The sequence below is a fragment of the Panthera pardus genome, unplaced genomic scaffold, assembly GCF_024362965.1.
Source record: "Panthera pardus isolate Hobbes unplaced genomic scaffold, ASM2436296v1 HiC_scaffold_17, whole genome shotgun sequence".
Classification (NCBI taxonomy): Eukaryota; Metazoa; Chordata; class Mammalia; order Carnivora; family Felidae; genus Panthera; species Panthera pardus.
The window spans coordinates 81,530,342-81,540,705 of NW_026526732.1; the positions used below are offsets into that span (position 1 = coordinate 81,530,342).

At 40.8% G+C, this 10,364-nt stretch overlaps 1 protein-coding gene across 1 annotated transcript in view; it reads right to left on the minus strand.

Annotated features, from left to right (window-relative positions):
• Positions 1 to 9,498, minus strand: part of MEI4 (meiotic double-stranded break formation protein 4) — a 209,232-nt gene extending 199,734 nt beyond the window's left edge. The window contains exon 1 of the mRNA XM_019442701.2: positions 9,223 to 9,498. The gene's annotated coding sequence lies outside the window, so the exon portion shown is untranslated. The remainder of the gene's footprint in view (positions 1 to 9,222) is intronic.
• Between the last annotated feature and the right edge of the window lie 866 nt (positions 9,499 to 10,364).

The following is a 10,364-nucleotide window of genomic DNA, read 5'->3' on the forward strand; positions in this document are numbered from 1 at the left end:
AGAAGTTAAGGAGATTTTAGCAATGTGGAAATGAGGGCCTGCTTGGCTATAGAGACAAACGGAAGAGCGTCAGCAGAGATCAGAAAAGCCATGAGCCTGGCTGGAGTATGGAGCCTCAAAGGAAAACATAAATACCTCTTGAACACCTCTGCATAGTAGACACCGCGCATTCACTTTACATCCAGTACTTCATTAAATTACCTCATTTTATCATCTCACTTAATAATTCTGTGAAGTACAATTTAGTCTCACTGTTTAGAGCTCAGGAAATTAACATTCAGAGAGGGGGGCTTTCTCAAGGATATCCAGTTAACAAGTGGTAAAATTGTATTTTTTAATATTCATCTTTGTGCACACATTCTTTCTACAATATAGTTTCCAGGTTTGAGAGTAGGAATTAAGGGTAACCTGGAAAGGCGTCGGCTCCCCCAAAACTACCTTGTGCCTGCCTTGATGCCCATCCCAGCTTGTCACCACAGCAAAACACGCACACACACAATACATATGCAGGCGCACTAACTCTAAACTCACTGTTAGATTTTCTTCCTCCAAAGACTGCTCAGTGAGACAGGAAAGTGTAATATGCATATCAATAAACCCTAAAAATCCCTATCAAATATGTCATTTCAAATATGTCTTCCAAGACAAGAATAGCATAGGAGAGCAGGTTCAGGAGCCATGCTTCCTAGCTCTGCCCCCTCCCTGGCTGAGTGACTTTGGACAGGTTGCTCAACCTCTCTGTGCCTCAGTTTGCTCATCTGTAAAGTGGGAATCAAAATAGTATTTTTTTAAAAATGTGTATTTTTGAGAGAGAGAGCGCGCGCATGCATGAGCGGGGGAGGGGCAGAGAGAGAGGGAGACACAGAATCTGAAGCAGGCTCCAGCCTCCTAGCTGTCAGCACAAAGCCTGACACAGGACTCAAACCCATGAACCGTGAGATCATGACCTAAGTCAAAGTTGGACACTTAACGGAATAAGCCATCCAGATGTTCCCAAAATGATAAAATCAGTTTAGGCACGTGACCCCTATGAACTCTATCATGAACATAGTAAACACTCAATGCAATGTTTGGTCTACTTGAGACTAGTACATGGCCATGACTCAATCCCAGGCCCACTGTCTCCCAAGCCTGCACTTCCACATGGGTCTGACTATAAATCTATTAAGAGCTCAGAGAAGAGACACATATAGGCAAACATGAACAGGAGGAGAAAGACTCCAAAGCAGGCCTGGGAGATCTGAAGGATGAGCAGATTTCAGAGGGGCAAAGAGCAGGCAAAAGAGCACTTTAGATGGAGTCAGTAAGCAGACAGCAGATAATGGCATATATAGTTATGGGAGAGGAGTCCAAGAGACTAAAGAATAAGGTATTTTAGGGAATAATGGAAAATAATACAAGATAGGGAAGTTGGGATCTTGAGAGCCAGTCAGGAAGTGCTGACCGGACAAATGGAAACAGGCGTAGTCTTCTGAGTGAAGGAGTGAAATGATCCCAACAGTGTCTTAGGAAGTGGATGGTGCTGGGTAGGAAGGAGCTCAGGATTATTTTCAACACACACGAAAGAAGGGCTGGAAGGAGAGCTAGGCCAGGGCACTGAAAGTGAGCACACAGAAGACCAGAAGCTCTGGAAGATGTTTATGGAATGGTAGGGCTTGCTGCCAGACTAAAGAGAGGGAGAAAAAGTGAGGGAAGACTCCAACACCACGCCAATATTAGGCTGGTGAAGAATGGACTCTAGTCAGAAATCTATACTAAATGACTGGAAAGTACAAAATGTACAAACATTTACTCAGACCACATGAACTACACTCTGAAGTTGTTTTTTAATTCTGTTCTAAATCTTAGCTTTTTATCAATGAGGCATGGTAATGAGGTAAGCACATTAATAATTAAAGAAGCCAGCCTCCTGCTATGTGCTTTGCATCAGTGCCTTCTCAGTGATTTTATGCCGGAGTCATATTTTTGGAATATACTGGGAAACTGGGAATTTGACTGTTATTTACCATCAGCCATCTAGTACAAAATGTACTGCGGGGTCTTGGAGCTGAAATGGTTGCTTCATTTGCAATCCACAGTTATGCCATAGTTACTTGCATGCATCAAGCATGTAAAGCACATAATTTTGGCTTGGGGAAACTGATTCTGATGAAGAAAGCTTATTGGAAATATGTATTTTTTATAATCTATTCATTACATACACGAAATAGTGCTTAGTAATTATCAAATTAAAGGATTATGGATGGTGGACTTTTTTTTAATTAAAAGACAAAACAATCTTTATAAAACTGGATAATTTAGGACCCGTATTTATAAGAGAAAATTTTTTTTTTTTTTTAGGAAGCAGCAACTTCTTGAGAACTACCTAAGTGTTTTGCACACTGTTATAAAATGGCAGATTGTCATGATCCATTTATATTCTGCTGACAAATGTTGGGCCAGCCATTGGACCTAAGTATGCCCCTTCTCTTGGAGCTTTTCTTTTACTGGGGGAGGCAGACAAATAAGAAAATAAATAAAATACACGCTAATGCATGAATAATAGAACTTCAAATAAAGTATACAAACAGATCAGAAGAGAAAGTAGCTTTCTCCTACCATTGTTCTAAGAGATAAAAAGAAATGCATCATAAACAATCAGCTACTGTAAAACCCATTTGAGGAATCTGAAAAGAATCACAAGTATGTTTTGTTTTTTAATCTTGTCAGAAACAGATATTCATGAAAATAGAAGGAAGACATGGGAAAAGGAGCAATCGGCAAGCAGCCTCTGAAATATATTTCCAAGCAATTTTATTAAAAATTTAGAAAGTCACGCCTCTCTCTCTCTCTCTCTCTCTAACAATCAACATTACTTTCTAATGGGTTGTTTTCATTCTTCTACTCATCCAGCTTAAACCAAAGCACACATTAAATACAAGAGGATTTATTTTCCTGACTTCTGCTGCAGTGAAGCCAATCTAATCAAAAATGAAATTGGGAATGAGCTCACTGAATAAATCAGAAGGAAGAATTAAAGAAGCTGACAGATATTTTGGAGGTTTGTTAAAAAATAAATTGGACTTTCATTATAAAAATTGACTTAAATGAATGATATACTTAAGAACCTACTTCAGAGCATCTCCTTAAAGTCAGTTTGATTAGCAACCAAAAAATACTGCCTTTCAATAGTTTGTTATATTTCCAAAATGCAAGAGATATAGTAATTGGCATAAGTGAGAGTGAATGTCCAGGAAAAAAAAAGGAACAAAATGCTAAAAAAATCTGTGAGTCTGGTGATATATGCTGTTGAGATTTGAAACCTAAATGAAAAGTTCAGTAAGATACTTTATTATTTTTTTTTAAATGTTTATTTACTTTTCAGAGAGACAGAGAGAGAGTGTGAGCCAGGGAGAAGCAAAGAGAGAGAGGGAGACAGAGGACCTGTAGCAGGCTCTGTGCTGACAGCAGAGAACCAGATATGGATGGGGCTCGAACTCTGGAACCATGAGATCATCACCTGAGCCAAAGTCGGACACTTAACATATTGAGCCACCCAGGCGCTCCAAAAGTTCAGTAAAATACTTTAAATAGTACTCCCTAAAATAATTAAATGATGATCAATGTACTTTTGATATTTGAAGAAAAGCAAAAGGAAACTGGGTAGTAGACATAGCCCTCTATAGATCTACAATTTGTAAACTACTTTAGTCCCTTGATAGACAGTCTTTAAATATAAACTCAATAACAAGGAAAAAAATAAGCCATTGTCAAAGATAGCTGTTTACATGACATGTAACACTTAAATTGGCAGAGGTGGGGAATATGGAATGGAGTCAGATCACGTTCCCTCTTAAATCTCCAAAACAAGGAAAGAGGACATATTGATCCTTCTATTCATCAGAGGTAGTAAGCCTCCATGGAAAGTTATCATGCTCATTCTCAACTGAGCATGATCAGACAACAGATGGAAAAAGAGATTCTGTTCTAGGTACTGCTTGTAAACAGATAGAGATGGTAAAGGAACTCAGAAACCTGCTGTCTGAAGAAAAGAGGAATGGAATGTAAACTGGACTTATTCCATGAAACCCCAAGGAACAAGACAAGGACAATGGATGGAAATTAACTATACATATTCTACCAGTCAGTTGTGGCTAAAGATGTGTGAGAGAACATTAAGAGTAGTGAATTCTGTGGAAGGTATTCAGGTACAATGAGCTCTGATAAGGATGGGGCAGAATGCACCCCAACCCTGAACAGAAAAGTTACATGGCTCACCTTCCAGGATCACTTTCACCCTGAGATCCTGTGATTGTAAGAAACAGAAGCCACAGTCACTGACTTTGGGGGACTTAAAAGTCATTCAGTGACATACAATAGGTGCCTTTGAAAAAGTGGTAGGAATACTATATCCACCAGGGTCCAAGGAGAAAGCTAAGGGCACCACAATTTGGGTAATATAAGGAGAGTTTAATAAAGACACTGTTTCTATGGGACGCCTGGGTGGCTCAGTCGGTTGAGCGTCCAACTTCGGTTCAGGTCATGATCTCGCGGTCTGTGAGTTCAAGCCCCACGTCGGGCTCTGTGCTGAGAGCTCGGAGCCTGGAGCCTCCTTCAGATTCTGTGTCTCCCTCTCTCTCTGACCCTACCCCGTTCATGCTCTGTCTCTCTCTCTGTCAAAAATAAATATACATTTAAAAAAATAAAAAAATAAAGACACTGTTTCTACAAGTGTGGGTGACCTAAGGGGGAAACACAATATCCTGGTGGCCAACAACAGAAAGGGGCAAGGTCATCCTTCATTTACTCCAGGCCTAAGGGGATGAGAGGAGGAAGCAGTTACCAGAACCAGGAGAGAGAGCACCATGGGGAAAGGAACACCTGACAGGAGCTGTGACGTTTCATCCTACAGGCCATTGTTAGGACTGTGGAGGGAGCAGAGAGCGGTATGAATCAGCAGAATGGAGGAGTGGAGAAATCTGGAGGACCAAAAGAGGCTATCTAGCATAATGCTAGTTAGCAAGGCACACAAAACAGGGCAAATAATGAAAGCCCTAGCCTGAGTAAGAGGTTGGAATATATTCTCTCTCAGGTCCCTTCCAAAGGATGTAGTATGTATTTTTATTGATGGAGACTCATAGACCTACTGTTCTTTACCATCATTTTGTATCACTGGCTCTTTTACATTTTGCAAGCATTCCCTGGATTTGTTCTCCGAATTAAGCACTCAACTGCAATATATTTGCTGTACCCAACATGGTAGTACCATAGAATACATGATGTGGAACCTGAAAATCTGAATATAGAACCACTTACCCCACCTTAGGTAATTTTCCATCAGAGAGCCTTGCTACTCCTTCCTTTATTCAACACATATGTTTAATCATCTCCTACTTGTCAGGCACTGTGTTAGACACAGGGACACAACAGTCAACATGACAAGTCCATCTCTGCCTTCATAGAGCTTGGAGCTGAATATCAATCACTCTAATCTATAACATCCCTAGTCTGTAAACGATTCTCAGAAGTGCTATAGATCAGAGGCTGGCAGACAATGGCCCACAGGCTAAATCTGGGTGGCATTGCTTGTAGAAACCATGTTTTATTGAAACAGCCATGGCCATTAGCTTATGTATTGTCTATTGCTGCTGTAGTGCTACAATTTCAGAGTCGTATGGTTGCTACAGAAACAGCATGGCCTTGCAAAGCCTGAAATATTTATATCTGGCCCTGTAGAGAAAAAGTTTGCCAACACTTGCTCTAAATAAAACCTAATACTTTAAGGATGTAGATTTAAGGACACATATTTTCACTTGTAAAACATCCCTGAGTACTGCAGTTACAAACCAAATCATGAGGGAGTTGGCTTTCTGAAAGATTGTATTTCTACTTGGTTTTGTGGGGTTTTTTTTTCCTTCTTTCATTGTGAAAAAAGGTACCATGTGGCCAATGTCTTCTATCAACAGCTGTCTTTAGATGATGTTCACCTTGTCCCTCATTATTTCTAGTCTTTTGATTGATCAGTTTTCCCCATCACAGAAGGCCAGTTTTATAAATGATTCCCTTCCCTGAATAACACCAAACAAATTTTGACAGGGGTGACTGTAGGCTCTCTTTTAAACTGAATAATAAAATTGATTGTAAAAGCACTTAGCTCACACTCAAATGCTATATAAATGCAAAATTATAGCAGCAAGAGGATGTTCACTTCCCTACAGACAGAAGCATAAGTAGTTGCTTTTTCCCCAATCACTTGTCCAAGAGAACATTAAAATTTTAAATCAAAGAAAACAAAACCTAGGTATCATTGGCAGTTACCAAAAATTCCTAATAAGTGTCAGGATCTGTGCTGCTTGTGGTTCCTCCAAAGGATGTTAAGAGGCTAAGTCAGTGGTGGCTGTGGCTGACCATCAACTTGCCATTGCCCAAACCCTCTTCTTTCCCTAACGGTAATCAATGTAGCATGAATAAAATTAAATGGCCACTTAGTTCATATTTAGTCACTAAGATACAGCAAACACTAGATTGAGAAAAGATCCTTGCCAAGTTTTGTTTCCTGAAAGTTTTGCCAACCCACCAATCCACTGATAAAATATACACCAAGTGTTCAAGAGAGGGGCAACTGAGCCCAACAATGAACAGAGAACTAAGAGATGACTAACAGGGAAACAGCAAGAAGAAGGACTGGCTCACAGGTAACAAGAGTGATCTCTTCTAGATTCCAGCTTAAACGTTCTATCCTTGAAAATGCCTTCCTTAGACCATGACAACTTCCTCTAATACATATGCTTTTAACATTCCATAGTCTTGTTTCACATCATTTCTCACAACCGCAACTGGATAATTCCCTATTTAATTAGTTGTTTAATGTCTATGTCCCTCAGTGACAAGCAAGCTCCATTGAGCTCATTATATGTCTGCTCAGAGCAGAAATCCCTACAGCTAATACATGGTGCTCAATGAAAAATACCAGGAGACTGACCTAATGAATGAATGGATAGGTAAGCAAGCTAGATCCTAGGTACTCTGCAAGCATATAAGAAAGCTCTGGTTTTTCTGTGATATGCTACTGAAAAAACAAAATAGCCAACATCTTCCTATACTTATGTACCACACACAATGTTCTAAGAATATGCACTATTTGCATACCAACTCTTCTCTATCAACCATCTCTCTTCTCTTTTAATCTCTTTTTCTGTACTGATTTTATCTCTCAACATACAACCATGCTCAGGTTGCTTCCAGCTTTAAAAAAAAAAAAAAAAAAAGCCCTCTCTAATCACCCCCACTCAACCTAGCTGTTCTTACCAAGGTCACAAATGACATCCTAATTGTCAAACCTTATGGCTATTTGCAAATCCTCATTCTATTTCTCTGCATCATCTGACCACTCATATGATCCTAATGACCACTCCTCTATTCTTAAAACGCTTTGCTCTCTGACTTTAGTGACACTACTCCCCCAATTATCCTTCTATACAATTCCCTGTCAATTCTATAACCTAAAGATGTGTCTACTTTTTCTTCAAATCACTAATATATCTTGCTTTTATTACTGCATCAACCTTCTGACTGATCTCTTGGCTCCTTCTAATCCATTCTTCACAGTGCAGTCATATGCCTTCCTCAATAATGCTCCAAAGTGACCAGGCCTAATTTAACTGGCTCTATTAAATTGTGACTCTTGACCTTCAACTTCTAGTACCTTTTTCAAGAAGTTTAATGCATATGTGACATACACATGCCCCGTGAAAGAACTAAAATATTCTCTCCAATCTTCACCACAATGTCCACTGGACTCCTAATATCTTTATATATGCAAAAACATATTTAAGGTAGTATTTTCTAAGCTTTAACAAGGCCTCCAAAATACTGGTTTTGGAAAGCTGGTTCCAAACGCTGGTATTCCCTCCATCATTCATGAAAAAAAATAAAAAATAAAAAGAATAAAAACGATGCTTATCATCAGTTTGTACTCCCGACCCTCACTCCCATATTTTGCCTCTGAATTTTGTCATTTTGGTCCACGTCCCTGCTCTGAAAGTCATCCAGATTATCCATGTCCCAAATTATACATGCTCTTTATTGCACTTGATCTAAAACCCTTCTGAAGCAGTAAGTCTTCCCAAATAAAAACAAGTAGAATAGCAGATAGCAACTCACAAATCTTTGCCAGGCGACTCTTATTGCAGTCACATGATGCACTGTAAATTCTCGATTTTAAATAGGAAAAAGGAAACACAAACAAGCCCAAGAAAGTGATCAATGTGCATGCAATTAATTTGGCAAAAACATCACTATTGAAAAATATACCCATCTCGTGAACAGAGCCCATCTTATTATGTGTTTTTTCGACATTATGAGCATTCTATGAATACTAAACACAGTACATTTCTTTATAATCTATGGATCCTGATGGAATCCAAGTCCAAAAACATGTTTCCACAATTCCAGACTACCAAGCTACCAGAAGCCTTTCATAATTCAGTCCAAGCAATTTCTCCTGCCACTTCAAACATTCTAGACACACTAAAACATTCTGTTTTCTCCATGCACGCCTGACTTCATGCCTTTGCTTACTAACCCCTTCATCTGTAATGAATTCCCAACTTCAGCCCCTATTTCCTAAATATCTGGTACTTATCCCTCCTTAAAATGCCCCCTTCTCCATGAAGCTTCTCTGTCCTAAAGCATTTTATCTGATCCTTCTAATGCAAATTCACCCTTTCCTCTGAATGTTTCTCGGGCACCTGTATATCCATCCCCAGGACAGGCCTGTGAGGTCTTTGAGTGAGAAAGCCATGTGTGTGCCAATTAGATACCTACAGCACTTTATACAGTTCCTCCAATATAGTGGGTGATCAATAAAAGATCTATTCCATGATTTGACATTCCCACCAACAGCTTCAAAACACAGGTCCCTCCTTCTCTACGAAGCCTCAGGAACCATTTCGGTGGTCAAGCTAGGCTTAAACATGCTCAGAGGCGTGGAACAAAACACAGAAATTCATAGATTTCTGCGCCAATGCTCCTGTAACCCCAAGCACTTGAATGCAGGCGCAATCGACGTAATTAAGTGAAGGGAAACCCCAACAACGTGCGTTAACTCCACACAGCCGTGTGACTGGGGTGAATGTATGTCCAAGCCCAGGGCCATGGGAAAGGCACCCGCGGGCCACCTGGGCAGAGAGCACGGCCGGCGAGGCTGGGCAGGGGAAGACTGCGGGGCGCTTCCCCACCTACCTTCGGGGCTCCAGCAGAGGAGGGAGGGCGCCCTCCGCCGGGAGCCAGTGCAGGCGGGGAGGGAAGCGCTGGGGCTGGGACTCTGAGCCCTCTCGGAGCGGGGGAAGCCTGAGTGCCCGCCCTGAGGCCCGGCGCCGGACCGGGAGCCTGGAACGCTGCCCAGCTCGTCCTGCCTTCTACCCTTAGGGGTGGAGAGCAGGGCCACGGCCCAGAGACCACAAGCCCCAGAAGGCCCCGCGGCCGCTCGCCAGGAGAGTGAGTGGGGAGCTCGGTCACCCGGAGCGGGCTCGGCACGGCGCCCCGAAGCTCTCTAAGGAGGGCTCGGCGAAGGAAAAGGACACGCCCCGTCGCTTTCCGAAGAAGTGCGCCCTCTGGAGCTTGCCAGTGACATGGAGGCCTTGAGGAGGAAGAAATCCTTGCAGAGACTGTCGGACAGAGACGCATTGATGCCATTGGGGGAGGGGGGAACTCGGAGAACTGAGGAAAAACTGAGTTCTAAAACAATTTTTCTTTTTCCCAAGGTGAAATTAAATTTCTGTCTCTTGCAAGAAATTATGATTATTATAAATGGTTTTCCTCACTTTTTACCTGTTACGTTGCACATTTAGTCTACGTTCTTAAATCGTTTTTGCCTTATTTCTTTCTAAAACTCATATTTTAGAATCCCAAATGGATTCTAAGCATACTGAGGACAGAGTCTTTGTAGTTTTCTTTGGTATTATACACAATACTTGGTTGCTATTGGGTAGAAGTTTCATTTATAGAATCAATCATCGATCATTTCTACGTGGAGTTCTGTTTAGCTTACTTTTCTAAATGGATGAGCCTTCTTTATTAAGACATGCATTTGCATGCAGTTATTGTAAATTTCTTTAAAACATTAAGTATCAATGTTCTAACCATCTGCCCATGAAAAAGAGTCAATGATTTCAAGTCTATTGTAATTTGTTTAATATCTAATCCTGCAGAGGTAAATTTCAGATAAGTCAAGAGTGAATTATCTTGAACTCCAAATTAATGAACACTAGACTAATGGTTTACTGTATTTGCAGTTCTTATTTGAGAAATGTAAAATCCAGTCATAGTTCATCTATCACAGAGATGATTAAGAGTCAAATAGGGGAAATGTTGCAAAGTTGCCT